Source organism: Tyto alba, unplaced genomic scaffold (assembly GCF_018691265.1).
Source record: "Tyto alba isolate M040663 unplaced genomic scaffold, T.alba_DEE_v4.0 Super-Scaffold_8, whole genome shotgun sequence".
In the NCBI taxonomy this organism is placed as follows: domain Eukaryota; kingdom Metazoa; phylum Chordata; class Aves; order Strigiformes; family Tytonidae; genus Tyto; species Tyto alba.
Genome location: NW_024881329.1, coordinates 4,538,684 through 4,564,044, shown reverse-complemented (window position 1 = coordinate 4,564,044; position 25,361 = coordinate 4,538,684). Strand labels below are relative to the sequence as shown.

The window sequence follows — 25,361 nt, the reverse complement described above, 5'->3', positions numbered from 1 at the left end:
GCTATTCCTCCAGGCATAAGATGCATCCTGAGTCCTCTCTATTCCACCTGCTAATAGTTTTAACTCTTTTTCCAGTTTAAGGGTTTTTCTCTTTTCAGTCTGAGATTAAACTTTTATATGTAAATGGAGAAGCCTAAGAGCTGGGGATGTGGTTTGCCACCAAGGAGTAGGGTCAGTGTAAAGGAAGGGCTGTTGGTAATGCCTTATGTTGTGTGGCATGTGACAGTTTCAGGTAGGAGGAAGAAATCTGGGAAATAAAGAGCTGAGCTGCTGGCACACCTTACCTTGTCTTTGTTTGGAAAGCCTACCACAGTTGGAAAACGATTGCAAGAATCACCACCTGGCTGGCCATTTAGGTGCTGAACACATCTTCTAAAAGGATGTTCTTCCAAATTAAAGGTATCTGCACAGAGTTGTATTTTTTGGAATAATACCCCTTGTGAACAAGCCTGACAGTACATCAAACTTCTCATGAGACCAGAAACCCAGTGCGTTCATACATTGCCCAACAGGAAGAGTGAAAGTCCCCACCCTATGTGTTTGTACAGTTAAACATGGACAAGAAAACAGAAATGCAGAAGGTGTGGGTTTGAGGTTTTATTTTTAACTTCCAATCCCGTGTTACATCCACAAGACCATCAGATCTGTATGACAAGGCGCTGCATGTATACAGTCATCTGGATATTCAGCATCAGTGCTGAGTATGCCAGCTGACTCTTGCCAAGTGTGGTTACCCTTAAAATGTTCTGGAGCAAACAAAGCTGTAGTGCTTAGAATGAAACTGTGAGAGAAGCAGAAGTGGGAGAGACTTTTTCCTTGTATTAGAAAATTAAAGCAAAGTCATTCTTGACTTCATGTTATTTCTGGAATCAGTACTATCATGCTGGTAAGAAATCTGGGGAGTGTTGCAGGAGTTTATTTCATTCAAATCTTTACTTTTGTACTGCATAGTTATAGATTAGTTATAAAAGTTAGATACATTTAGGACAATATGTGCAAAAACATTACCTTTCTGCAAAGTGATTGTGTTAATCAGTGTCCTGTAAAAGCTGTTGTGGGCATTTACACCAGATACTTGTTCTGTTCTTGGACCACTTTAAGGCACTGTGTAGGTGAATAGGTAAGTGCTTGCTTAGGACAGGACCCAGGCTGTTGTTTGGTGTGAGGACAGCAGGAAGTATCAGCTCCAGGATGGGTTATTACTGTGCTCAGTGCCCATTTCAAATATTTGAAACTTACTGAATCGGTATGTTCATCAGTGAATGCTGGTGGCAGGCTGTCATGTGTTCAACCTACCTGTGTGTGTATATCTGTCATTGAAATTGTGTAAAGCAGAGGACACGGGAATTGCGTTCCCTACTTGCCTAAAGACACTGAATCCATGCTGTATACAGGGTTAAAATCCACTTTCTCCTTTTTTTGATGTAACAGTCTTTCTAAAGATAAGATACATCTAAAACATGAGTCAGTTCCCTACATGCCGTTAGTGTCATATATGCAATAGTAGAAGGCCACTTCTTTGTGATAACCAGAAAGAAACAGATTTTTTTTTTTTATCACGTTTGTCCACTGTGAGTAGTACCTTACTCACCATAGCCACCCATTCAGATCAGTCAGGCTATTTGTGGAGTACAGCATTATTCACTGTGTGGGAGATTATCAGAGATTGTTCCCCATTAAAAAGATTTCTCTTGCACTAGAATGTTTCCAACAGGATCACCTCATTTATTCAGGGAACATTTGTAAAAAGGACTCCCTGTGGTAAATGAATTTCAATTTCAGTGGAGCAGTGGCCAATTGTGGCAGTTTAGGAATCACTGCTCTGCTCTTAACTTAGGTGTATGGACTGGAAAAGAAACCTGGGTGGATTTTATGGTGCCCCGCGGTCCCAGCTGTTATCAGGGCAGGATCTGAACCTTGATGCTTTGTGAAAATACTGGTATATTCATCCTGACGTGTTTCTGGCTTTTGCAAATGCTGTACATACTTGGCATCTGATGAAGGATTAAATAAATGGCAGCTGCCAATCTGGCACTCTGATACCTGATACGTTGCTCTTTGGAAGAAACTCCATTTGTAGTTACTGTTTTATTTGTTTTGATGATGATACTTGGGTTTGCTAGCTCCTGCAGTGTTTGATTGAGCTGAGTGGATCAAGGAAAGTTGCTGTGAAATTTTCTTCTGCTTTGGTAAAAGTCAGCTCAGTGCACAGGGTTGGTGAGGTGCCAAGAAGATGTGTTTTTCTGAAGCCAGAGCTCTGTTTTGTGTGAATGTCATGTAAGGACTGTGGGGTGAATTGAGGAAAGAAGAGGGAAGCCCTTTTCTCATCATGCAAATCCTAGTAGTGATTTCATTTAAGACCAGATACTGCTCTTCAGTGCCTTGCTGTAGCTCACTTGTGCCTTTGGATCAAAGGGGGAGTTTTTGCCAGCTGAGTGGCTGGAAGTGCTCCCAGATGGAGACTGCAGTATTAACAGCGACCTGCTGTTTGAGCCAGCAGAACTTTACTAATCGTTCTCTTTCAAGAGAATGAACACCTAGTGCTTTTCTCAGTTCTGGTATATTTAATTTTTGTAACATAATTCCAACAAAATGAATGCAAAAATATTTCACCTATAGCCCGTGCAGTGCAATACGGAGCAGTCAGAGTTTGGGGTCAAATCCTCAGGTGTGCTGAGTAGCTTCATTGTAACGCTCCTCTGGACAGACGCAGGGGACCGCACGTTCGTATTTGCTTTGCTTCCTTTGCAGCGTGCATGGTGGGTCCAGCCTGGATGCATAGCCTCTTGTCAGAAGGTGCCTGCAGTTCCTCTGTGTCTCAGGAGTGCTTGTCTGTATAGAGAGGTGCATGATGGGGGAATTTCCTATTTTAGTTTTCTGGAGGAACCTACCAATTGACATTAAGCTCTTGAGAAGGATAAATTTTTGAAGTCATGATTGATTTTTCAGGTTTGATTCTATCACTTCAAAGTTACTTTTAATGCATGTTCATAAACTGAACTATGCCTCTCCACACACCATAAGCTAATCTACTATTACTTTGCTGATTAAATTGCAGTGACCTTTTTTGTTTATAAGCAGAAAATTTTGATACACAGGAATCAAGAGGCAGTAATGGGAATTTTCTGGTGCTTTTTATGCAGGGGACTATAACACTAAACTTTCTCAGTTTTTAACTTTCTCTTTTTTTATAGCTAATGTAGCTACATTGATTTTTCTTTTTTTCTGGTGAATGACTTTTTTTTTAATATAATTTTTCCATTCATTGTCCATTAATATAATTTGGCACAGAGATAGACTAATTGCATGGGCAGGCACAGTGACAGGGATATAAATCTTTTCAAGTGGCAGTGTCTTGAAATAGCAATCAGTTAAGACATCATCACTACAGCATAATACTGCAGGTAGATTTTTGCTGCCTTTTGGTGAGGGTATAAGTGTTGTGTTGAGTCCATACATGTGTGTATGCATATATATGTACTGATGTGAGTGTATATATACATGTATGAACTATGTGTGCAGTTGTGGAGAGCTTGTGTTTAATTATGTTGGATCCTTCTGTCACTGAACCATTAGGGTATGGTGGGTATCATCACATAAAGACTTAATTAAAAAACAGACTCTGCCTACTTTTTTTGTCCAACTTCATCCACATTGTAACACTTCCATCATGCTGTCAGTGTCAGCTGTTACCCAGAGTGCTCAGGAGTGAGATGAAGGCCTTGACCGTGAGGAGTGTGATGGTGTGAGCCCAGCCGGTCCTGCCTACAGACCTGGGCAGGTTGGGTGCGGACAGCACTGAACACATTTTAGCCCAGTTTGCTGGTGCTTTTTGCAGGTTTGGCTTTCCCCAAGCACTGCCTCGATGTCATGGAACTGCAAAGCAGCGATTGTCATGCTCTGGTCCTAAGCCTGCAATGTGGCTGTGGCCTGCTTAGGCCACCCTTACCTATCCCAGGCTCAATTAACATCCCTGGAAATCCTGACCTGGGGTTCACCAGCTGTGAACTCTAGATTTGAAGCCAAATTTAAAGGGTTTAAATGTATACTTAGCCTGTTTCATTTCTGGATTGATTTCCACCAGCAGGTCCTTGGTTAGCCACCTTCCCTCCTGTCCCCACAGGGAAGCACTTGGCTTTCACCGTTTCTTCTGTTGTCAGACCCTAAACTGAATAATGGCAGTCCGTCAACTCAGTCCACTTGGAAAGGCTGTAACATGCCAGACCAGGAGTAGCAGGCGCGAGGCTTACACTCGCTTGTGGTCACCTAGTGATCAAGGCAGGGAGCTGCAGAAAAAGGGCGTTTGTGTTGCCCTTCTTCCATCGCCGTGTTCCAGCTATGGGATCACAGCTCACAGTCTGTTTTTGCATTCACTGGTGTATTCACTCTGTTTAATACAAGCAAAAATACTCCAGAAGCCAACCTGGCTCAGATATGTCAGTTCTGGTTCTGTGTCCTCTTGAGCCATTCTCCCCCTCTTGCCCCTGCTGCCACTGGGCCACCAATGGGACAGGTCTGGAGCCTCATCACCAGGGAATCTCTGAGTCATGATGGCACAGCTGCAGAAACGTATTTTCTTGGCAGAAGAGACTAACAGGCATGGTTTCAGAGAAAAAAAAAAATCCTTTGGCAAACACTTTATGTTGCTGTTTTAAAAATGGCATGTTCTGTCAGAAACACTTCTTCCGAACACTCTTGCTTTAGATTTAGAAACATGCCCTTTGATGCGGGGAGCAGACTTGGGGCCAGAGGTCCTTCCCTCGGGCGTCCACCCTTTCTGAGGGAAAGGCTATTTTCTAAATCACAGGATTCAAGCCCATCGGTCTCCACTCTATCAGAGTTAGCTGCCTCATGTCGTAGTCTTGAGCCTCTGACATGTACAGCACTGTCCTGGCTGGAGTGCAGGCACTGGCGGTTGCCTTGGGTTGCAAGTCATTCCCTCCTTGCTGTGCAGCCACTCTGCTTAACCACAGGAGCACAATTTAAAACCAGCAACCAATGAAACACATGGTACCCGGCTATCTGTAGCATGAAATGGTACGTTAGCTCTTCAAAGACAGCCTGGAGTTTCACGGTTGTCCTCTTGAACAGATCTTGCTCTCTGCTAAACATAAAAAGACACCATGTAAATAGCCTCACTTGCATCAAATTCAGTTCACCAGCTGTGGATCTGGCTCCATATGTCTGGCATGTTCTTTACCAGCAGAGAGAATGGTATTTAAAGTGATCTTTACTGAGGTTTTTGACTCTCTCTGTTGTTTCTCACTGCATCTGGCTCTGTTACTTGGTTTCTTACCGTTCCTATAACATCTTTTTCTTTTTGGAAGCTGTTTTAAAAGCAAAACCTTGTAGATTTGAAAGCATTAAAGCGAAAGGGTTCATGAACAGGGGGCAGAACAAGCTGTTTCTGACTCTGGTTGCTTATAGCTGGATTCAAAAGAAGCTGACACATCAGTCATCTTGTAGGCAGTCCCATGGTTCTGGCTTCGTTTTAAGCTACAATACACAATGTTTCTCTGCGTAAAAGACCATAATGAAAACAAGAGTGTTGGAAGAAATAAGGTTGGTTGCTTTTTATGGGTGTTCCCTCCTTCCTAGTTTAATGAAACATTGTATCCTTATGTAGCTGCAGATAGTAAACTCATCTTTAAGCAATTACAGTTAATGCAAATTAAGCCTAATGGACAGTTTAATGTAAGTGCCCAATACATTAAACTGGTCAGCACTGGCTGTGCTGAAAAATCTGACCCCTGAGCAAGCTATTGGTGCAGTCTGAAGTATGTGGGTTTTATTGTGTAAAGTAGTATCAAAGTCATGTTAGGAGGCATCAGAATTATTTCGGTCTACCAAGTTCTGTGATACAAAGCCACAAGCTTTTGAACATCTGAAAGCTGAGTTTCTGAAGCTTTGGATAAATTTGTCTTTTGCTGGAATTTATTAAATCTGAACAAATCATACCAAGAAGAGCCTTTTTTGTGCCATTTCATCCTCAGTGGTCCCGTTTCTGGTAAGAGGTTCTCTGTGGTATGCTACTGTAAAGAAGTACTTAGAACAAAAGGTGTTGGCATTAAGCACTAAGTGTGAATCTGAAAATGGACCAGAGCTGTGGATCCAGTTACAATTTTTGCAAATGAGTGAGTGGATTTGGCACAAACCCTTCCAAATGTGGGGAGACATGGTGTTTCATGGAAGCAGGCTGACACTGCTGAGAAGGCAAGGTCACGATTTAACAGACAGTGCTTTTTCATTCACCCTTCTTAATTGCAGAAGTCAGTCGGAGTTCAGGTCTTGCATGTTAGGCCAAGAGGAAAAGCAATTTCTTCTTCATCCCTTTTGCTGGCTTTTACTCATAGTCTGTATAAAACTAAGGGGTGATTTTTTTCCTACCTGTTTTAGTAACTAAAATTAGAACAAACAATTCAGGATTGCGTATAACAATGATAACTCAGTGTGTTTAGAAAGTTTGCTTTGCCCTGTAGCAATCCGCACATGTTTCACCACATGGAGTTTTTCAATCTAAACCTCCTGTTGTGCTCTGTAGGTGCCAGGAGCAGAGGAGGGTGCTTGGATGGGTGAGCAGCACCCTTGTCCTGCCTTAGCTCTCTGCTGGGGAGCAGTGGGCTCCAAAATGGGTGCCAGTAGCCTTTGCCTTGATTTTCAACAGCCTGAGCACCCCGTTTGCCTGGTTTAGTGACCCATTTGCCCATGGCTCGCTGAACTCACCCAATGGCCGTTTTCCTCCAGTTCTCAACCTGGCAGCTTTTGAGGCTGCTACTTCTCCTCATCTCTTTCCTGCTGGCAGCAGTTGAGTAGTTGGACTTTTGCCCATATACTTTTCCCCTGTCTGTCCCCAATGTGGGGCTGATCTTTGTAGGGCAGTGTTGTTCTGGCAGCACAGTCCAGCTCACTGTGAGTTAACCCCGCTGCTGTAATTCCTTGAGACTGGGCCGGGTGCTGCAAAGATTTCTGTGTGTGAGTCCTTGCGGGGTGCATCGCTGGACTCTCAGTATCTCCCAGCTTGGCTGAAGAGCTTTGCTGGTTTTTCTGGGCATGAAACTGCATCTTGGTTCACAGTTCTGTGATGTCTTTTACTTTTCAAAGGCAAACTCTCTCCTGTTCTTCTCCTCTGCAGATTTGCAATCTGCCTTTAAGAAAAAGACTTATTGCAGCTTTTGTTTATTAAACTGGGGAAAAAGAACAACCCCCCAAAACCAAAGCACTGTCATTTATTGGCAGCATGTCAGTGATTCAGGCTAACTGGGCAGCAAGCACAAATCCTGTCTCAACTACATCGTGCCATTTGGGAGTATCATTACAATAGCGCACACTTCACACAGCGGTATTTCCTCAGTGTCCTAGCCCTGGAAAACCTCCTGTTACTGGACAATCACCAAGTTGTTAATGGAGAGTTTGGAAGGAGCCATCAGATGTGGCAAGATTTATAAACACACATTAGCTATCTTCTTGCTTCTTCCTAATCACATATTTGGAAAAAGGTTTACATTTGCTCCTAAACCTAGGGCCCAAAGCCCCAGACCTACCCATACTTTCTAGCAGGCTTATTTCTCATAGCTGTGTTCCAGAAACAGGCACAGAGAATGTAAAAAAGGTATTTCCAAGATTAGCCTGTCAGCCAGAAACATCCTGAGGACGGTAATTTGCCTAGAGGGATGGGTGGTGAACATATTCTTGCTGCTCTTATTTCTCCCTCATTGCTGACATTTGAGGCTTCTCTATTATTTTCTAATAGCTTTTCTTTTCAGATGCTTTTCTGGGTAGCTATTCTTGCACGTCTCTGACTCCTGGGATCGTGGATTCTCTGAACTGTAAGAAATACTGGCTGTAATTTTTTCACTCTTTAAAAAATGTATCATCAGGTGTCTGTGAATCTCCAAAATGCTATCTCTAATCTGATCCTTTCATTGCTACTAGTATATAATGCCTTAATTTTCTCACTTTTCTACCCTGTTACTACAGTATTTTGCTGCAGGTAAGTGGAGCCCCTGTGGAGGCAGGAAGATACGGTTCTTCTGAAAGTCAGCTCTGTAGCAAAATTGCAAAGCATCACATGCATTGATGGTGGAGGCAGCAGGGAAGTTCCTGTGTTGTATAATAGATGCTAACGTTACACATCAGCCAAGTTCTGAATGTGTGTTCTTGCGGGGGGCTGCATTCACAGAAAAGCCTGCAGTCACCTTTTCAGACCTGGCTACTGGATCAGTGCTGTTGCTAATTCTATTATGCTTCAGGAACGAAAGTGTTGTGATTTAGAAAGGTTACTTTCTTTACGTGAGCTAAATTGATGACAGTGGCTGCATTGTTGGTGAAAAGCAGCATCCCATCCCAACTGCACTTTGTGTAAAGCAGCAAACATGCCCCAGTACCGTCAGTAACCCACTTCTTGTGGCCCTATTAATTTGCAGAAAGAAAAGGGTGATATTTAGGCAAAAGGCGCTCTTTAGCATGTAGGACTGTCAGCATAATAAAGGAGGGTTGGTGTATCTCCAGCCTGCTCCCTCTGACCTGTGGCTTCCTCAGAAGTGAAGCTGGGAGGGTTGTGGTGTGGGAGCGCAGACCCTTCCCGGAGGAGCTCCCTCTCCCAGCTGGGGCTCGGGGTGGCCCGGAGCAGGGTGCCACGTCTGCACACTGCTTTCCTTCTCACTGGCGTAAATTGGGAGTAACTTCAGTGAAGCCACAGAAACAGGCTGTTATCACACATAACTGAGAGAAATAGGACTAAATGAGAGAATTGGGATAAATTATACTTCTTGTGTTCTTGTGCTGTTACTGCTGAAGTTGCTGGCAGAATTGTATTTGGTTTCTATGGCCTCTGCTTTGTACCTATGGTTGTCTTGATATATCTGAATGTGAAAAAAACTGCATCAGCCACTTTAAATATAGGAGAGGCTTGAGATGAATGTATGGAATTAGGGGAATATCAGGAGATTGGTTTGGCTGCCGTGTTGGTAAAGCCACAGGCGCAACCTATAGAACTGTATTAAACCATAGCAGTAAAGCATGTATTTTCTGGAAAATTGAAATATTAAGTTTCTACACTTTTTTTTTTTTTTATGGCATGATGGGGAGCTGGTTAAGACTTGGTTCTGTTTACAGAGCAGCTTGGAAGCAGTTTAAGAAAACAGATGAATTAATTATGTTTGTTTAAAAAATGAGCTTTAGTTTGAAAATAGCATGAGAACATGCAACATGAAAGACATTGTAAGACTGATTGAGAAGAGCAATTTAGAACCAAAAGTTCTTCCTTTATCAAAATTCTGGATATAAAATAGTTTAATCTGCTGCTTACTAGAAACCAAGGGCTTGCCTGCGTCATTCCAAAATGTGCAGTTGTGAAAATGGGCAGTTAATGGTGGGTCTGGAAGCAGTGAGAAAGCATGGCCAGGCGTACACCAGAAAGGAATTCTTCCTCCATCTCCTCCTCATCTTGCTTAATGGAAAAGCTGCACTGTAGAGCCCAGCATGTTTCCTTTGTGTCAATATGTGTGCATTTGCACTCTGCAACCACAGAAAAAAGCAAAGCCCAAATCTCTTTCACCTCAATGACATTTCAGGAAGATTCCAGGTCTAAAATGAGAAAGAAAAATAAGTTGTTTCTGACTTGTTTGTTTGCTTTGGTTTGTTTTTTTGGTTCTTGTTTTTTTTTTTTTTTTTTTTTTTTTTGTTGTTGTTGTTGTTGTTTAGAGCTAGAAATACACTGTGGAGACTGTACAATCAGGGGGAGGCCTGATAGGCTCAGTTGTGCTAAGCCAGCCTTGCCAGAGCTGCGGGAGAAGACCTCATGGCATTTCTGCACTGGGATCACCCAAGGCTCCAGGAGCTGGAGGGCTGAGCAGGGACGTAGGGAATCTCCCCCAGCAATGCCATCGACCTGCTGCCTGGCCAGAAGAGGGTTAAGGGCTGCCAGTCTGCCTGTGATTCAGAGGGATTTGAAGGAAAAGGTGTGCCGCCTTTTCCAGGAAATCAGAAGACACAAAGGGAGATGTCTTTGGGCCTCTGCTACTTTGATTGTAGGAAGAAGCTGTGTTTTATGTTACTTGGGCATTGTCTTTGGCCAAGTCAGTCATGCCCAGAGGAAAAGGGTCAGTGTAGACTTTGAGGCAGGAGCGTGCTGAGATTTTCCTAGACAGGCTAACAAGCAATTCCTACTTTGCAGAGTCTTTGAAAGCAGCTTCGCTATTGGACCATGAGCTGCTGTGTGGGGAGCTGATCCTACTTGTATAATTCAGGCACCAGCTCAATTATTCTCTAGTTGTAAATTGATCGGGCCATTGATTGTTGCAAGCATCAGAATTTAGAGAGATTTTAAGTGTGGGAGTCTGTGCTAAGATTTGTTTTTACATTATTAATTTGGCAACACAAAGCTGCATGTGCTACTTGCCCTTTTTCTAACAGCATTTGATAGTGGTCATTTTGACTGTTGTGTTTCTTTTTTGAAGACCAAGATGTTTTGCCTGCTTTTTAGGAAGGCAAACAGTCCAGCCAAACTTATAAGGAAAATCACCTGGTATAAGCTTGGGGGCCCTGACGTGCTTTTCCAAGCACAGGAAGGAAGCTGTTGCTTGGCAGAAATTGAGCATAAACAAAGAAAGAAACAGTGTGAATGTGATTACCAGGCATGTGGAAAATGAATTTCAAGCAAGTTTCTTTAAAATCAGGAAGCATTAAGACTGATCCTGTCCACACTGACCCCAAGCAAGTTACCACTAATCCAAGTGCAGCCAAGTGGTACGAGCTAGCAAGAGAGCAACCACATACCAGTTTGCAGAAATGAGTTTTGTTACGGCATTAATCCTGAACTAGGCTGGGTAAGGAAGAGGCAGGACACCTTAGAAGGGAGGTATAATAGCTTCCTCCTGGGAAGAAAGATGAGAATTTCCTCTTGGTGTGGCTGAGATGGCAGAGGTAGATGTGCCATGCTCACAAGTAGTGCAGCGGCAGTTCCCCTCTCCGGGTTGTTGTGCCCTGCGTGGAGCCAGTGACTGCTGTGGCTGCCAAGGGCAGACCACAGTCCAAAACTATTTGTGGAGAGCCTCCAGGTTGCTGTGACATTTAGTGGCTCAGTACAGAGAAGAGGTTGCTTAGACCTGCCTCCCCATCTACCCGTTGAAAAATTCCCCACCCTCTCTCAGAGGTGACTGGCCATGGCACTATTGCTGCAAATACCAAACAGCCTGAGCAAGTGCTGAAAGACTGACTGATCTTTGCAGTGCTGGGCAGTGAAAATGGGGGAATTACAAACCAAAGGAAACATAAGGCTGGAAGAGACCTGCAGAGACCATCAAATCTTTTCCCTGGAGAAAACCGTTCCTGGCAGCTCCTTGTCTCATGTGCCCTTGAAAATCCCCTGTGCCTTCACAACTACCATGGCCTTAGGGTGTCCTTCCTGGGCAGGAGCCCGCCTGCATCCCCATGGCTCAGTGGAGACCTCAGACCCCTTGCAGTGCCAGTTGCTTGCAAGTCTTTCTCTTCAAATTCATCCTTATTTTATTTTTTTTTTTCATTCAGCTCATAACACTCAACCACAGAGGGCACCTTTAATATCTGTCTGAAAGTGAGAGAAGCATTCTTGTCTGAACACTGGCTCTCAGACCCCAAATGCACTGGGTGGATTCACTGTGCCCCCTGCCCAGACCAACTCTGGTACATGCAGTGAAAAGAACTTTCCACTCTTTCTGCCATTACAGCTAGAACTTACTGCAGGATTTCTCTGCCCCCTTAAATGAGGCTGGACTTCTTCCTGCACACAGTGTGCACCCCACTTGGTTCCACCCCTGCTTGGTTACCCCGCCATGTGGGCAGTGTCTCTGGGTGCCCTGGTTCTCCCCACTCCTTGTGGGAGAGGGGCTGTGGACCCTTGGCCTCGGCATCACTCCTTGCATGGGCCCCCACAGAGGTGTATCACTTCCTCCAAGGCAGCAGCGTTAGGATCCCAGCGGTGTTTGTGCTGCCTGACACATGAACATTGCCTCCCACGAGGATTTCAACAGTTTCCCGCAGTGACGGTGTCTCTGATAGCTGAAATTTCTGATCCAATAAAAGATCTTCATGTCTCAGCAGATGCAGCGGCTTCAGTGAGCTATGGACTGTCAAGTCTAGAAGGTGGTGTTTATGCATACATTTTAATCCTTGTTTGCATAGTGCTCTGAAGGTGTAAAATACTTCAGAAATGCTGGCTTCTTATTATTACTATTATAACTGTCATCTTAATTTTCCATAATTTTGACTATCAGTTATTCATGAGAAATCAGTGCAACAAGTGGGAGTTCTCCCAAAGCTTTTTAGTTTGTATTGTTTTCAGTCACATCATGCCAGATGTCTTGGAGGAATCTGATCTGACACAAACCCAGACAAATCACTGTTAAATTGTATACAGAAAAACCCCAGAGGCTGATATACTGCAGCTGGTGACACCAGCAGATATAGATATTATTTGCAAAACTCTTCCTTCAGCGTGAAAGCATGAGGGCCAGGGACAAGCACACGCTGCAGAGAACAGCAGCAACACAAAGAGCCGTGGGAGCAAGCTTTGGCTGAGATGTGTTGTGTGCTTATCACTTAATTTAGCAATATTGGGAAAACCCACGAAGGAAAAACATTTGGATATTTTCCACATGTGGAATGATGCAGGAAGAAGCAGAACTGTAATTAAGCATGCTTGCCTACTGAAATATGTGTACAATCGCAACGGGATACTGTAACTAGCAACATCTATCAGACTTTTTAAAGCTAAAGCAGTAATACTGTGCTACTGCACCTGATGTCTATGTCTGTGCTTGGCAAACCTGCCTCTGCGTGGCAGGTGTGGGTTCTGTGCAACTTAGGAAATGATGTTTTTACTTTTTCTTAGCATCAGCTGAGAAATCTTTGTCAAACTCGGGTGTACCGGAGCCCTGTGCAGAATGCACTGAGTGATTTCCACCACCACCCCCCCACCGTTGCAAGGACTTACTTTATTCCTTACAGATTAATTACAGAAAAGAGTGAGCTACTTTTTTTTATCCCCTTCTGATTGCACAGTGATTCTGTGTACCAAGAAGCCACTAAAAAGAAACAGAAGGAGCATGAGAGATTATGTGTGACAGGAATAGAGTCTGCCACAGAGTGCAGATTATTTATTGTTGGTGCGCTTTGATAAGTGACTGCAACTGGCTCTGATTTTCTCGGTGCTGCCCAGCTGCTTTGATCAGCAATGAAACTGTTAACAGTGCTGACAATTAAATTATTGTCAATGGGCTTCAGTTTAAACTTCCCCTGGCAAACAGTGGCAGATCACACCCGTCAGGGCTATTGTTTCAGGCTTTCTTTGGACATATTGCTGGGTTGAATCACACCGTGCTTCTTTTCAGGATTTTCTTCCCCAGTCACCATGGTTAGAGAGTCGCTCTGGTTTTCTGAGCGAGAGCTGGGATCGTAGACAGCGTGCTGGCAGCGTGTGGGAGGTGTGTTTCATTGCCATGTGCCCCTGGAGCAGAGGCTTTGCGTGTGGGTGTCTTCTCTGGGTCCTGCGCCGATCTGCAGCTTGGAGGAGCGTAGCATCCAGGAGGGGACCAGAAAGCCTCTGTGCACGTAGCAGGCGGCGAGGATCTGGGTTAGGGACGGTGGCTCTGAGTGCAGGTGACGCGTGGGAGAGGACAGTGATCGCCGTCTGAGACAGCGAGCGCCGCGGTGAGTGTCCTTTCTTCCTCCTTCCTCCAGACCGATCCCGGCCTTCCTACTTTCCTATAGCTTTTTAAAATCCTCCTTTCATGTAGGTTCTTTCTTTATGCCTTTCAATCTCTCCTTTTTTACCTGCCCTCCTCTTCTCCCCCTCATCTCTCATTACCCTCCTTTCAGTCTCCCCCTCTTTCTTTGTTTCCATCCCTGTGCCTCTGAGGCTGGACGCAGTCTCATGCAAATGCAGTGGGTTTTTTGAACATTGGTAGCCTTATGCTTTGGGAACTGTTGACTGGCAGGAATTGTCTATAATGGATTTAGAAGTACCTGAACACCCTATTTGCATTTCTGCCTGTCTGATCAAAAACGCCAGCACTTGACTCCCTTGAGGCTTGAATTCTGCTAGAAGCAGCTGTGGCAGTGGCATCCTGTGATTTGCTTCATCAGTTGACATTTTCAGGAATTTGGTCTGATATAACAAGGTTGGCCATTTTACTGCCCTCTGCTGCTACACAACTTGGGTAACTTATTACATACCTAAAGGGATGGAGTCCCCTAGATATAACTGGCTTTAATAGTGAGAGCCCACATGAAAGTGAGCCTCTTCCTTTTGTTGTTGTTGTTATTATTATTCTTCAGTGGTCTGTATTGATTTGTGCTATCTTTTACTCAGCTAAGCCCCTGATCAGCCCAATTCTGCTCTGTGTCTAGACGGCTTGTAGAATTAGGAGTTTTAGTAGCAATTTCAAGATCGGGAGAAAATTCTCTACAAAATTAGGTCTTGCCTATGTAAACAAGTTGCACTACTTTTAACTACTGTTCTGTAACACTGATATAACCCTCCCCTAGTGCGAGTTCAGGTGTGCCAGTATGGACATGCTTATACCAGTGTAGCTTGTTCCCCTGTGGGAAAGGAGAACAAGCTATTCCAGTATAGAGCACTTTTATTTGACTCAGGCTACATCCATACTTTCGTTGTATTGGCAGAAATACACCAGCAAATAATATTTGTAATTTATCATGGGTGAACTGGTACAAAATCATGTATAGAACAAGTCTTGGTCTGCAGACTGCCTCAATAACTCCTTGACAAGCAAGTGTTGAATATGCCGTGAATTTTTAATTTTGTCTTTGTGAATGGAGGTACAGTGGAAAGACTTAGTGTCACTTGTTATGTATTCACACTTAAGAAACTATCAACTGGTCAGTGTGTTGACTATAAAATCATGATTATGAGTCAGATGAATCATGGCTGTACTTTAGTTTTAAATAAAGTACATAAGACCTTATTCACTTTCAGACTGGTTGCTGACCTTTGGGTTTTTTTGCAGTGTATTGGCAATATAAGAGGGTTATGGCAGAGATGCAAATTCCAGTAATGCTTACTTGGAAGTGCCTTTGATCTGGCAGGGAAATACAGAGGTGTTGTAGCAGTGTTGAAAATCTGGGCCCTGAGAAGCCACTTGTGCCAGGGAAAAGTAGGTGCCTGGTGGCTATGAAATACTTGGCATTCTTATCCGTGGTCATCTACCTCAGTCATCGGCAGAGCAGGGCAGTCCGGAGGTCAATGGGCAACAGGTACAGAGAGAAACTGTAAAAAATTCCAATCAGATACTATAATCCCAAATATCATGGTTTACTGGGTTGTTCCCAGTACTGCTGCTAATGTGCCTTGTATCAAGAACCATGTAGGAAAGACTCTTGGTGTTTGCAGGCAAAGGAGAAATACATTTGGTATGGGAAACACTTTGTATTCAGAGTAACTGGGGGGAAGGCAGTGCCACCAACAGAGTAGGGTCTTCTGGAGAAGAACTGTCTTAATTGCACATGACTAACAGGTGTCTGGAAACATTGGACCTAACTAAAACTCTTAGGCTTACTTTTACAGAGTAAATAAATGCTTATGATCATCTTCTTCTGAAAGATAACAGGTTATTTTAATGCAGGTGGTGGTGAGCTGGAGGAGAAGTTGATGCCATTAGGAGACTGCAAAGCTTTGCTGGTACGAGTGCGCTGTATTGTATTGCTTGGCACAGTTACCTTGCTGGGCTGTTGAGGGAAATAAATTTTCACAGAACCTAATAGTTTCCTCCTATGAGTTAGTGTCACCTCTGTCTCATTTAATTCCCACCTTTGCTTATTGTGAGTGCCATTTCAGTGCTGCGTTTCTCAACTTCATTACCTCCAGACTGAGCACTGCTTTGGAAACAGCTTTCCGAACTGCAAGTGGCTTGTTTTGCAGAGCAGGAAGGAAGGCTGTGCCATTTTGTCTCTGAGCTCACTTACTCCCCACAACTCGTGACAGTGGTGGCAGAGGTGGCTCCTGTGAGTGGGCTGAGGCCCTTGCCTGCAGGCTGGGGCCGTCAGGGTGGCACAGGCAGGCAGCAGTCAATAAAACTGGCATATGGTCATCAAGAGCCAGCAGCTGACCTTGGACAAATCTGCAGTTGGGCTGTAACTCAGCCTAGTGTCCAGCTTACCCTGGTCTTTGCTGCTTCTTTCTTGGAGGAAAGTGGTCTGTGATGGTCCTTTTGCTGGTTTACATTACTTCTCTCTCACAGGTTTTGCCTGCTCTCTTTGCATCGGGTGGGAGCCACAGGCTGTCAACAGCTGATCTTTCTCCTTAAAGAGTCCAGCAACATTGGCAGCCCTGGAAGGAGAGGCAGAGGCATCAAGACAGGTCCTTGCCAGCAAATGTTGGCAGCGAGGCTTGCAGTCAGGACAGTTTACATGAGATTGAAAGACAGAAGCAGTATCAACTCAGCCCTGCTCCCACAGGAGTCTGCAGAATCCACTGGTGAGCAGTTTTGAAAAGCTCCTTTTTATTGTCTCACTGCTTCCACTTTTAACCAGGTATGAAATTGTTCATTATAAAACGTCAGATCATCCTTACAGCAATCGCATCACTGGTGTCTGCAGTGATGCGTTGTGAACTGCACAGGAGAGAAGTCATTAATATCTGTGTTTATACATTTCCCTAAAGATGAAGAGATGACTGCAGTAGAAGATTAATTTTGCTGGGAAAGACACTGAATGACCTGACCTTATTGGGGGAAGACATTAAAATGTTACACTCTTTAGTTTTCTCTGCTTCACTTAGACATTAGCTGGTGTGGTCTGTTGCTCTTTAGCAAACGTGTTTGGGTCCAAGTGCAGCCTGAGACAGTTAGAAACCCAATATGCTTTTTGAGGCAGTGGCAATTATTTATTACGTGTTTGTACAGCTCCTAGTGCTTTTGGTTCCTGTGCCGACTGATTGCTAATGGTTGAGCAATAGTATTTATTACTGGCAGCTGGTAATAGCAGTCTGTTTATGCCCCATAGGGGAATTTGGTATGTGCACATAGCCATGGGATGTTAAAGGTTTTGTGCCATTTAGAGGCACCATGAAGTCTGTGCAGACCATCTAGCCTTCTGCCATTTTAAGGGCTTCCTTACTTCATTTCAGAGATACTTGTTTATTCCTTGCCATGTTACCCACCTAAACTTTTCAAATCTCTTCCACCTGGGCTCTTGCATTTATAAACTCTTCTGCATTTGGAGCTTGTAGGCAGCAAGCACTTCGAAGCAGACTTTCGTAATACAGACCAGATAGTTGCCAGAAAACACCATGGGCTCCTTATGGCATTGCAGATCTCTCTGCATTGGCCTCCCTTCTACCTGTTGGATGCCCAGCCCTCTGCTCACTGCTGTAGGTCAGCATCACCCTGCTAAGGAGGCCACAAAATTTCCTTGATTTACACAGCCTGGGGATCTGATGCAGCACGGTTGCTATTGAAATATTTTCATTTGTCTTGGTTTGTTTCTCTTGAAAAGTTATAGTGTGGCAATTCATAACTCCTGTTTTTTAAGACCCATGCAGTTGAAGCCTATCAGGTTTTTTTCTGGTGTTGAAAAGATGAGCTGCTCAGCCCTGAGCGGGGCTGAAGTCCAGCCTCATAAAAACTGGCTGTCACCTTTTAGCCGTTCTCCTTGCAACTTCCTTTTTGTAGCAGAGATAATGAGAGTGTTTCCTGCTAACTCCCGTCTCTCCATGATAAATTGCTGTGGTCTTTATTGGAAAGCACTGTATGGCTGCTCTTAGCGATGTGATAAAGAAAATGCTGTGAATTGGCTGCATTGTGTTTGGCTTCCTTTCAGCCAGGGCCAGTCTGGACGCTGAGGACCTGATCTTCCTTCTGTGCCAGGCCTCAGCTCACGTTTCTGTGGGCGGCAGGGCTTTTTGTTTGTTTGTTTAAAGCCACCTTTACACTTTCAACATGGAGCTGTTGAAGGTCAGTGTGATCCACACATCTATGGCTGGGGGTCTGCAGGTGCCCCTTGCTCTCCATATCCTCCTTTGTGCTCTCGTCCCTCCCTTTTGGCAGTGCTGGAGCTGGCGCTGACAGCCTTGGGTTGGTGTGCTGTGTGTTAGTGCTTTCCTTACCCTCCCCAGCTGGGAGCTCCCTCCTCTTCAGTCAGGGGTACTTTCGACCTCCCTTTTATTTCCAGTTGTCAGTGCCTGTAGCAGGGAGGGTTTGTAGGCAAGCAGTACTTTTTTTTTTCAGTTTGGGTTTTTTTGCTTGGATCTTTCCATTCAGTGGCCAAAAATAACCGGTGTCAGAATAGGTTAGCTTTAAAGTGATGAAAAGAGTCCTCTTTCTGAATTCCATGGCTTTCAGATTTGTTGTCTTTTGTCAAGAGCTGTATTGTCAGGTTTGCTGCCCATGAGATCAGGAACCTGGATTCTCCAGGGCTTTAGTTTATGGCTGATAACCCACACAAAGAGTTTCTGTCTGGATTATGCCTGGCACACACAGAGCTGCATCTGGTAGTGGGACAGTTGTACGAGTAGCAGAGTAGTTGCTGGCAAGAATATTGGGATAGTGTTATTTGAACAGGTAGGAGGAGATCAGCAAAGACAAATGCACAGTTAAACTTGTACGATGTGGGTGTGCTCATTCACCTGCATGCCTAAAGTTCCTTCCAGCTGAATCAAAGGAAAGCACCAGTGTAAAGAGTTTATCTTGTCTCCTTGTTTTCACCAGATAAGTCATGGATAAACTGGGAGAGAAGGAAGGACTGAGGTAGGCACAGAAAGGTTTTCGGCTTGAGAACTGAGGTTGAGAGTGAGTTTCGTTGTGCATGCTGCGTCAGCCTGTGTGCGGTTTGAGTCCTTTGGGCTCATTTAACACAGCATAAATTCCACCCTAAATGCTCTTTGTGGGTTGTCTAGTTTCCTTCCTCCCACAGAGATTTTTAATTAAAAATCTAGGACCAAAATAACTGCAGTGCCATCTTTTAACTATTGTTGAAGGAAGAGCTTGATGCTCTTGTCTCTGAGAAACACTGAAGTTTATGCAAAAACACACAGTATATTAATTTCCTGTAGAGTTTCAGGGAGAGTGGCTGTATCAGAGCAAGTATAGGTGGATGCTAAATTTAAACCACTGTACAGCAGATCTTGGTATACTACAGCACCCAAAAGTCTGAAAAGCTAAACAGGGGCATATGAGGATCTTTTCAAAAATAGATGCACTTCCTTAAAATTTATTTGGTCTTGTTTATTCAGCTCTCCTTGTTGAAGGCCCCTGAGGTTTACAGCGCCTGTCTGAATCTGACAGGAGAAACAAGAAAGTAGAGGAGCAGAAAATTCAGCATGATTGGAGTACCATGAGATGTGGTCATTTCTCCATCACTTAGCTGTTCAGAAGCAGCTGAGCCAGGTCAGGTATAATTTAGTGGGCTTGGGATCAGAGCTGTTGGGTGGAAATATAGTTTGTGCTTGTGCAGGATGTCAAGGTAGAAATATACTTCCAATTTAAAATTCTTGGTATTTAGGACTGTCCATTTCCTTGTTTGTGAGCATGTGTTTGGGACAGTGGATGCTCATAACATAAATAGTCTGGAGCTGATTCTGGAAAATCTTTGGGAAATTGAACAGCACTTGTTTTCTCTCTTGTAAGATGGTTTGTAAACATCCTTTCCTGCCATTACCTTTGCCTTACTGCCATGTTGAAGTTCCCTTTTGAGCCTGAGTCTGAAAATGACTCAACAGGACTTGAGACACAAGTCTGATTTTGTTTTACTTTGTTACAAGGGGGCAATATTTCACAAACAAGGGAATAATGTCAGGAGGACACTATGAAGCATGAAAGCAGGTCTTAAATTTAGCTTGGTATTTCCTAGTAATTGTGTGGTGGGAGTGTAGCCCCAAGGCACAATCTTTTCTAGATTTAATTATATAAAGGCAGAGGTGGATATCATAGAAAGCCATCAGTGAGGCTTGCAGTCATCTGGGTTTTTTTTAAATGTCATTAAAGCTTGAAGTAGGATCCTTCCATTAAAAGTGAATATGATCTCATTATGTGATTTAGATAGTGGTATGGCAGTAATGATGCTCTTTAATGTGTTCTTTTTAAAGAAAAATATCAAGTCAAGGATTGACCTTGAAGATGTGGCCTGCTTTCAAAAGACGTAGCTGCATGCCTGTCCAAAGCAATGTGTTCTTCTCATTGCTTTAAATCTCCGATACCTTTAGCTAAAGCAACTAAGTGAATTTGTCATTTATGTTCCTGTGTACCTGATACCATATTTCCCTCACGGCCCTGGGCTTATCCCAGATCCGGTCACCCTCTGCAAAGGGCTGTGCTCGTTGGAGCCCTGCGGGCAGTGGGGATGGTAGGTGCCATGAGGAGCCTGGCTCCCTCTTCTCAAGGCCTGTCATGGTAACTCCATCAGGGTGACTGTCCTGGTTTTGGCTGGAATAGAGCTGATTTATCTTCTTAGTAGCTAGAATGGTGCTGTGGTTTGGATTCAGTATGGGGTTTGGTATGAAAAGAAAAATTAGTTCTATCCCAGCCGTGGTTCAAACCATGACAGCAACCCTTACCGCAGCCTGGGGCCTCTGGCCCCTAAAGTACCACTAGAAAAACTGGGTTATTAAAAAGCTGTTCTCTTAGGTAGTCAGCTACAGTTTAAAAGGATTGTATGGGAGGTCATCAGAGGGTATTACTAACAATTAGCATGCATAAAAACTTCAGGGCACGGGGGGCTGTAGGATATCCATTCCCCAAGTAGTGTACTGAGTTGTGGATAATTACTGGAAAGCTCAATGTGTCAAGGGTGGACATGGTTTACCATTATGCAACTCATTAATACTGTTCATGAGACTGGCTCCCTGAAACGCTCGAGCTTAGAGACATTGTGTTCTAACTGTGCCTGAAACAAAAAATGTCAGAGGTGGATGAGCTACCAATATTAATAACCGCAATAAAAAGGAAACAGAGCACTTCAAATCTGCTTTTCAGGTAGAGATTTTTTGAGTCTTATGTCCAATGTTTTCACCTTTGGGCCTAATATTTTTTATATTGAAGTTTATAACCAAGTGCTCATATCCTTAACCAGCACAAAGCTTTTAACACTTTTTTTTAGTGCCTAACCTCATACTGTGCCTCTGTGCCTGAGCCTTTCACCCATGGAAGTCGAAGGGAGTGTTGCCTTTTGGCTCGGGCATGCGCTCCCAAACTGCTGCGGGCAGGCCAGGGGCTGTGCCCACACTTCGGCACAAGCAGCAGGGATTCAAGGGTTGTCTGTAGTGCAGGTGAGGTGCGATGGTGGCTTGTATCTGCTTACCTGAACACTGGACCAAGCTTGCTCAGTAGCAAACATCAGCAAGTACTTCACAATGGTCAAGCCATGTGGTGCTTGCCTGATTTCTCAGATATAATTTCTAGCCTGCTTGCATGCCTTACTTCTGTAGCCCATGCTGTTAGCCCTACACCAGCTAGCCAGCTCAAAGGTAATTTATGTATGTATGTCTGAGTAGCACTTACACCTTAATCTTGATGTAATTATATCTCCAACAGCCTCTTGAGTTCACTGCTGAGCAGCAGCTGTGATTGCCACTGTCCTGGGTTGAGGTTTGTGTCATCTATATGAAACTTTAGTTTAAAGAAATATATAAATATTTCTAGATAAACAGAAATTTAGAGGCAGAGATCTTGTTACTGAATTTGTTTCAGAGTGGATCCTTGCTGGAGTTTCTTGGCTAGTGTGTTACAAAAACTGCATCAGGGGATCAGTTGTGATCTGTGATGGCACGTTTCTTCCTACACATTGCACATGTGCTTGGTTGTCCATTATGTTTTGGTGGGGAGTCTTTGCTAACCTGCGTTTTGAATTTGTTTTCCTGCTTAAAAGAACACCAACTAGAGATATCAGTAACAAATAATGGTAAACTAAATAAAAATTCGGTAAGATGGATAAACATTCAAGTGCTCGATGTATGCTTAACAGGTGTGATTTACCTTTTGATTGTCTTCAGTTGAATATATTAGAACATGGGCTTAAAGAGCTGAAGAGGATTCAAAGAAACCCCCCTTACTTTCCTGCCTAGATTGGTACTTCAAGAAAATATGTTTGCGTGAGCCTTCAAAAACCAGGGCATAAAGGAGATTATGCAAAGTATGATTTACTGAAAATAAAATAAGGGACTAAAACAAAGGTCAGCAAGAAAGGTGCTCACTCCCATCTTTCAGTGAGTGCTGGGGACTTTCTCATCCTTCTGGTAGTTTGGGGAGAACCTTCAATTCTGCATACACCTGTCGTTACTGGGGAAGTAATTAATGTTGATGTGCTAGTTGTAATTACAGCCAGTGAGATATGATCTCCGCAGTTAGCAAGGGGAAAGACCAGTGAAATTGCTAAGTCAGGAGAAGCCCCTCAGTGCTAATGGGAAATTTAATATGCTTTGTTAAATTAATAGCCTTTTGCATAACAATCAATTTACAGTTTAAAGGGCAGAGGTGGTGGATGTAAAAATCATTAAGCATTAATTTCAGTGACCTACTTGATAGTCAGAAGAAATCGCTAGCAAAATGTTTACAGAGTAATTGCAAGTGTTTTAAGACAAAAAAAAATATGAGGTTTGTGTATTTAATGCATATTGAAATGCTCGTTTCTAAGCCATAAGGTTTCAGTGTTCCCTTTCCCAAACACAACATGGCTCTAGTAGTGGGCTGGTGTTTGCTCACAGGAGATGTTTATCCAAACCAGAAATGATTCCAAAGATGAGTTTTTCATACATGTCAATTAAAAATGTTTTGCCCTTTGTGACCCTACCTTCAAATTTCTTAGTCCCGAGTTAAATAGAGATCCTCCAAACAAATAGTATGGGTCGATTTTTTTTCTCAGCGTAGGCATTCAGTGCCTGGTTTTGCCTGTAGTTGTTCTGGTTGTGGTCTTTGTATATAATGCTCACTGTAGAGAGAGATTAGTTGTGAGAAGATTACGCGTGTAAATGCTGCTGGTGTGCCTAAAGCTGGAAATGTTCTGGTGTACACAAAGGAAACATTAATCAAGACATCTTCCAGAGAATTAAGGGAGGAAATAGTTTTGTCTCCTGATTACTACATAATTTTCACTGCCCAGTGCAGGAAAAGGCAGGCAAAGAAGCAGAAGGCGATAGAGAGAGGTGGTGGTTCTGTTCTCAGAAGGAGCAAGAGCAGATTGCTGGGGGTGGCTGTGGTAGGAAACTTCCACAAAAACAGCACAAGAGAGGCAGCTTTAAGGACTCTGCGGGGCATGTGAGCTTTGAGTTAGGTTGTAGGGATGAACTAGCCACACTCCTGAGCTTGCTGAAGCAGCTGAGAGAAATCCTTCCTGTTGCATGTAATCTAAATAAAGCCGTCTGTAGCTTTAGCTTTCCGTAACTTGGTTCCTTTGGCACAGATGCGTGTCTTCAGCAACCCACGTGATGTGATTTTTCCAGCCTGGACCAATCATCAAACTTGAGTAACGTGGCATGCAGCAGAGGGTATGGCAATCCTTAAAAATTGGAGTGCTCCTCCAGTACCAGTATTTCAGTATATTCATCTGGAGTGCATGAAGGATTGAATGAGTGGGGCTCTGTTGAGTTCTGGGAGCTGGTTTGGGATCCAGCAGAGCAGGACATGGTCTAAGAGGAACATACTGGGGACCACCACCGATGAGGAAAGGTCCCTTTGCCAGCACCACAGAGAAATACCTGACCCCAATAATTCTGGGCAATAGCTGACACTTACTGTGAAGCTTCATTGCTTCAGGTTCCAGCTAACAGCATGACAGCCCAAAACATCCAGTGTCAGCTGTAATTTCTGTGTTTTGTCATATCCCTAACCAAAAAATATGGATTAGGTAGAGAAAAAAAAACTGCCTGAGTGGGCCCTTTTCACTGTATCAGGTTTTATTTAACTATTAGTAGGGGGTTGGATGTCCAATTACCTATCTTATAAATAGATATTTTAGGAATAGCTTCCAGAAACTGATTTCACAGACTTTCTGAATTGATTGTAGTTCTTCAGCTGTTGTAAATCACGGAACTAATAATTTACCCTTGTTGAAGATCTGTGTAGCTGTTCTTCCTTGTGCATACTTAGGACTGTAATTGCCAGAAATGTATCTGGTAACAATTTGCCTTCTCTTTTCATTCATGAAATTTTTACCTCCTCAGGGTTAATTGAATCAGGAAATGTCGGTATCTTTAGATTTAATATTCCTTATTGATGAGGATTCTGGAGTGAATGACTGCTGTGAATACAAAGTATGGTTTAAATTGATTTCTAGGAAATACTTAGTGACCAGAAAAAGAGAAGCTTTTGTTTGAAACAAGCTTTGAATAAATTACGAGCTCCCCCTGCCCTCCCCCTCCCCCCCCCCCCCCAGCATGGCCGTTTTGACTATACGAAACCCCTAATTAACTATTTATAGAGATGTGCATATTTCCAATCTATTTTAAAATGCTGGAAATGAGAGTAAGCAAACCAACCTACCCACCAGTTTGCAGAGGGTAGGGGCAGCATAATGTCTGCACAGTGTTTAGCTGTGTGGTAATTCTCTATCGGGAACTTAGAAAATTTAAAGATGGAGCCAGGAAAATTCCATCCCCAAAAGCCTTGAGCCCGATGCTGAAAGCTGCCACTAGTTTCCCAACAAGCACAAAAGGCCCAAAAATGCAGAGCAGCCACGTGAAAGGCATCGCCGCACCAGCATTGATCAGCTGTAAATGGATTAGTTGCTGCCTTCGTCCCAAAGGGGTCCGGTGCCAGAAGGGGAGAGCGCTGGCAGTTCCCATTTGCCTTAATGACAGCCACAAGGTTTGCTGATAAAATAACTTTTATTCTTGCCTCATTACTTGTTTGTTGGCAGTTCCTGAAGCTGCCTGGGAGTGCAAGTCCCATTAGGCAATTGCACCCTGTTAAGTTCACCACTTTCATTGTCCTGTGTTTCATGGGGGTTTGACGCAGACTTTTAATCTGCTATATTTTTCATTTTTAAAAGATAAAGTGGTCTCAAAGACAGGGTTAGCAGGAAGTTTATTTCTTGCTGCTGAATTATTTATTTCTATTTAAGCTCCAGCGAACAGCCCACATTTAATAGCCCATTACTGCTTAGAGAGCTGTCAACGCAGAAGGGGCAATCCTGAAAAATACTGTGTTTAGTGGCTCTGTAATACTCTCTGTATTACCTTTCCTTCATTTTTATGATCAAGAGCGCAGAATAGAAGGCCAGAAATGACCTGAGCTGCAAACTTTAGGGTGCTTTAATCTGCCAAGACTAACAACCAGATAAATTCGTGCAAGAGCTAGAGTGAAAATTTTTTGCAATGAGGTTGGCTTCCTAAGAGAGTTTATGGATTCTGCATCAGTTGGTGCCTTCAAATCAAGACA

At 43.6% G+C, this 25,361-nt stretch overlaps 1 protein-coding gene across 7 annotated transcripts in view; it reads left to right on the top strand.

The window, feature by feature from the left end:
- OSBPL5 (oxysterol binding protein like 5) overlaps positions 1-25,361 on the top strand; it is a 145,069-nt gene that overhangs the window by 48,828 nt on the left and 70,880 nt on the right. Inside the window, exon 4 of one of the 7 annotated variants that reach the window (XM_032984933.2) lies at positions 16,236-16,471. The exons of 5 other annotated variants lie outside the window; for them this stretch is intronic. The gene's annotated coding sequence lies outside the window, so the exon portion shown is untranslated. Of the gene's footprint in view, positions 1-13,661; positions 13,687-16,235; positions 16,472-25,361 lie in introns of those variants that run through there. One more of the 7 variants, XM_032984935.2, reaches the window with a different exon arrangement.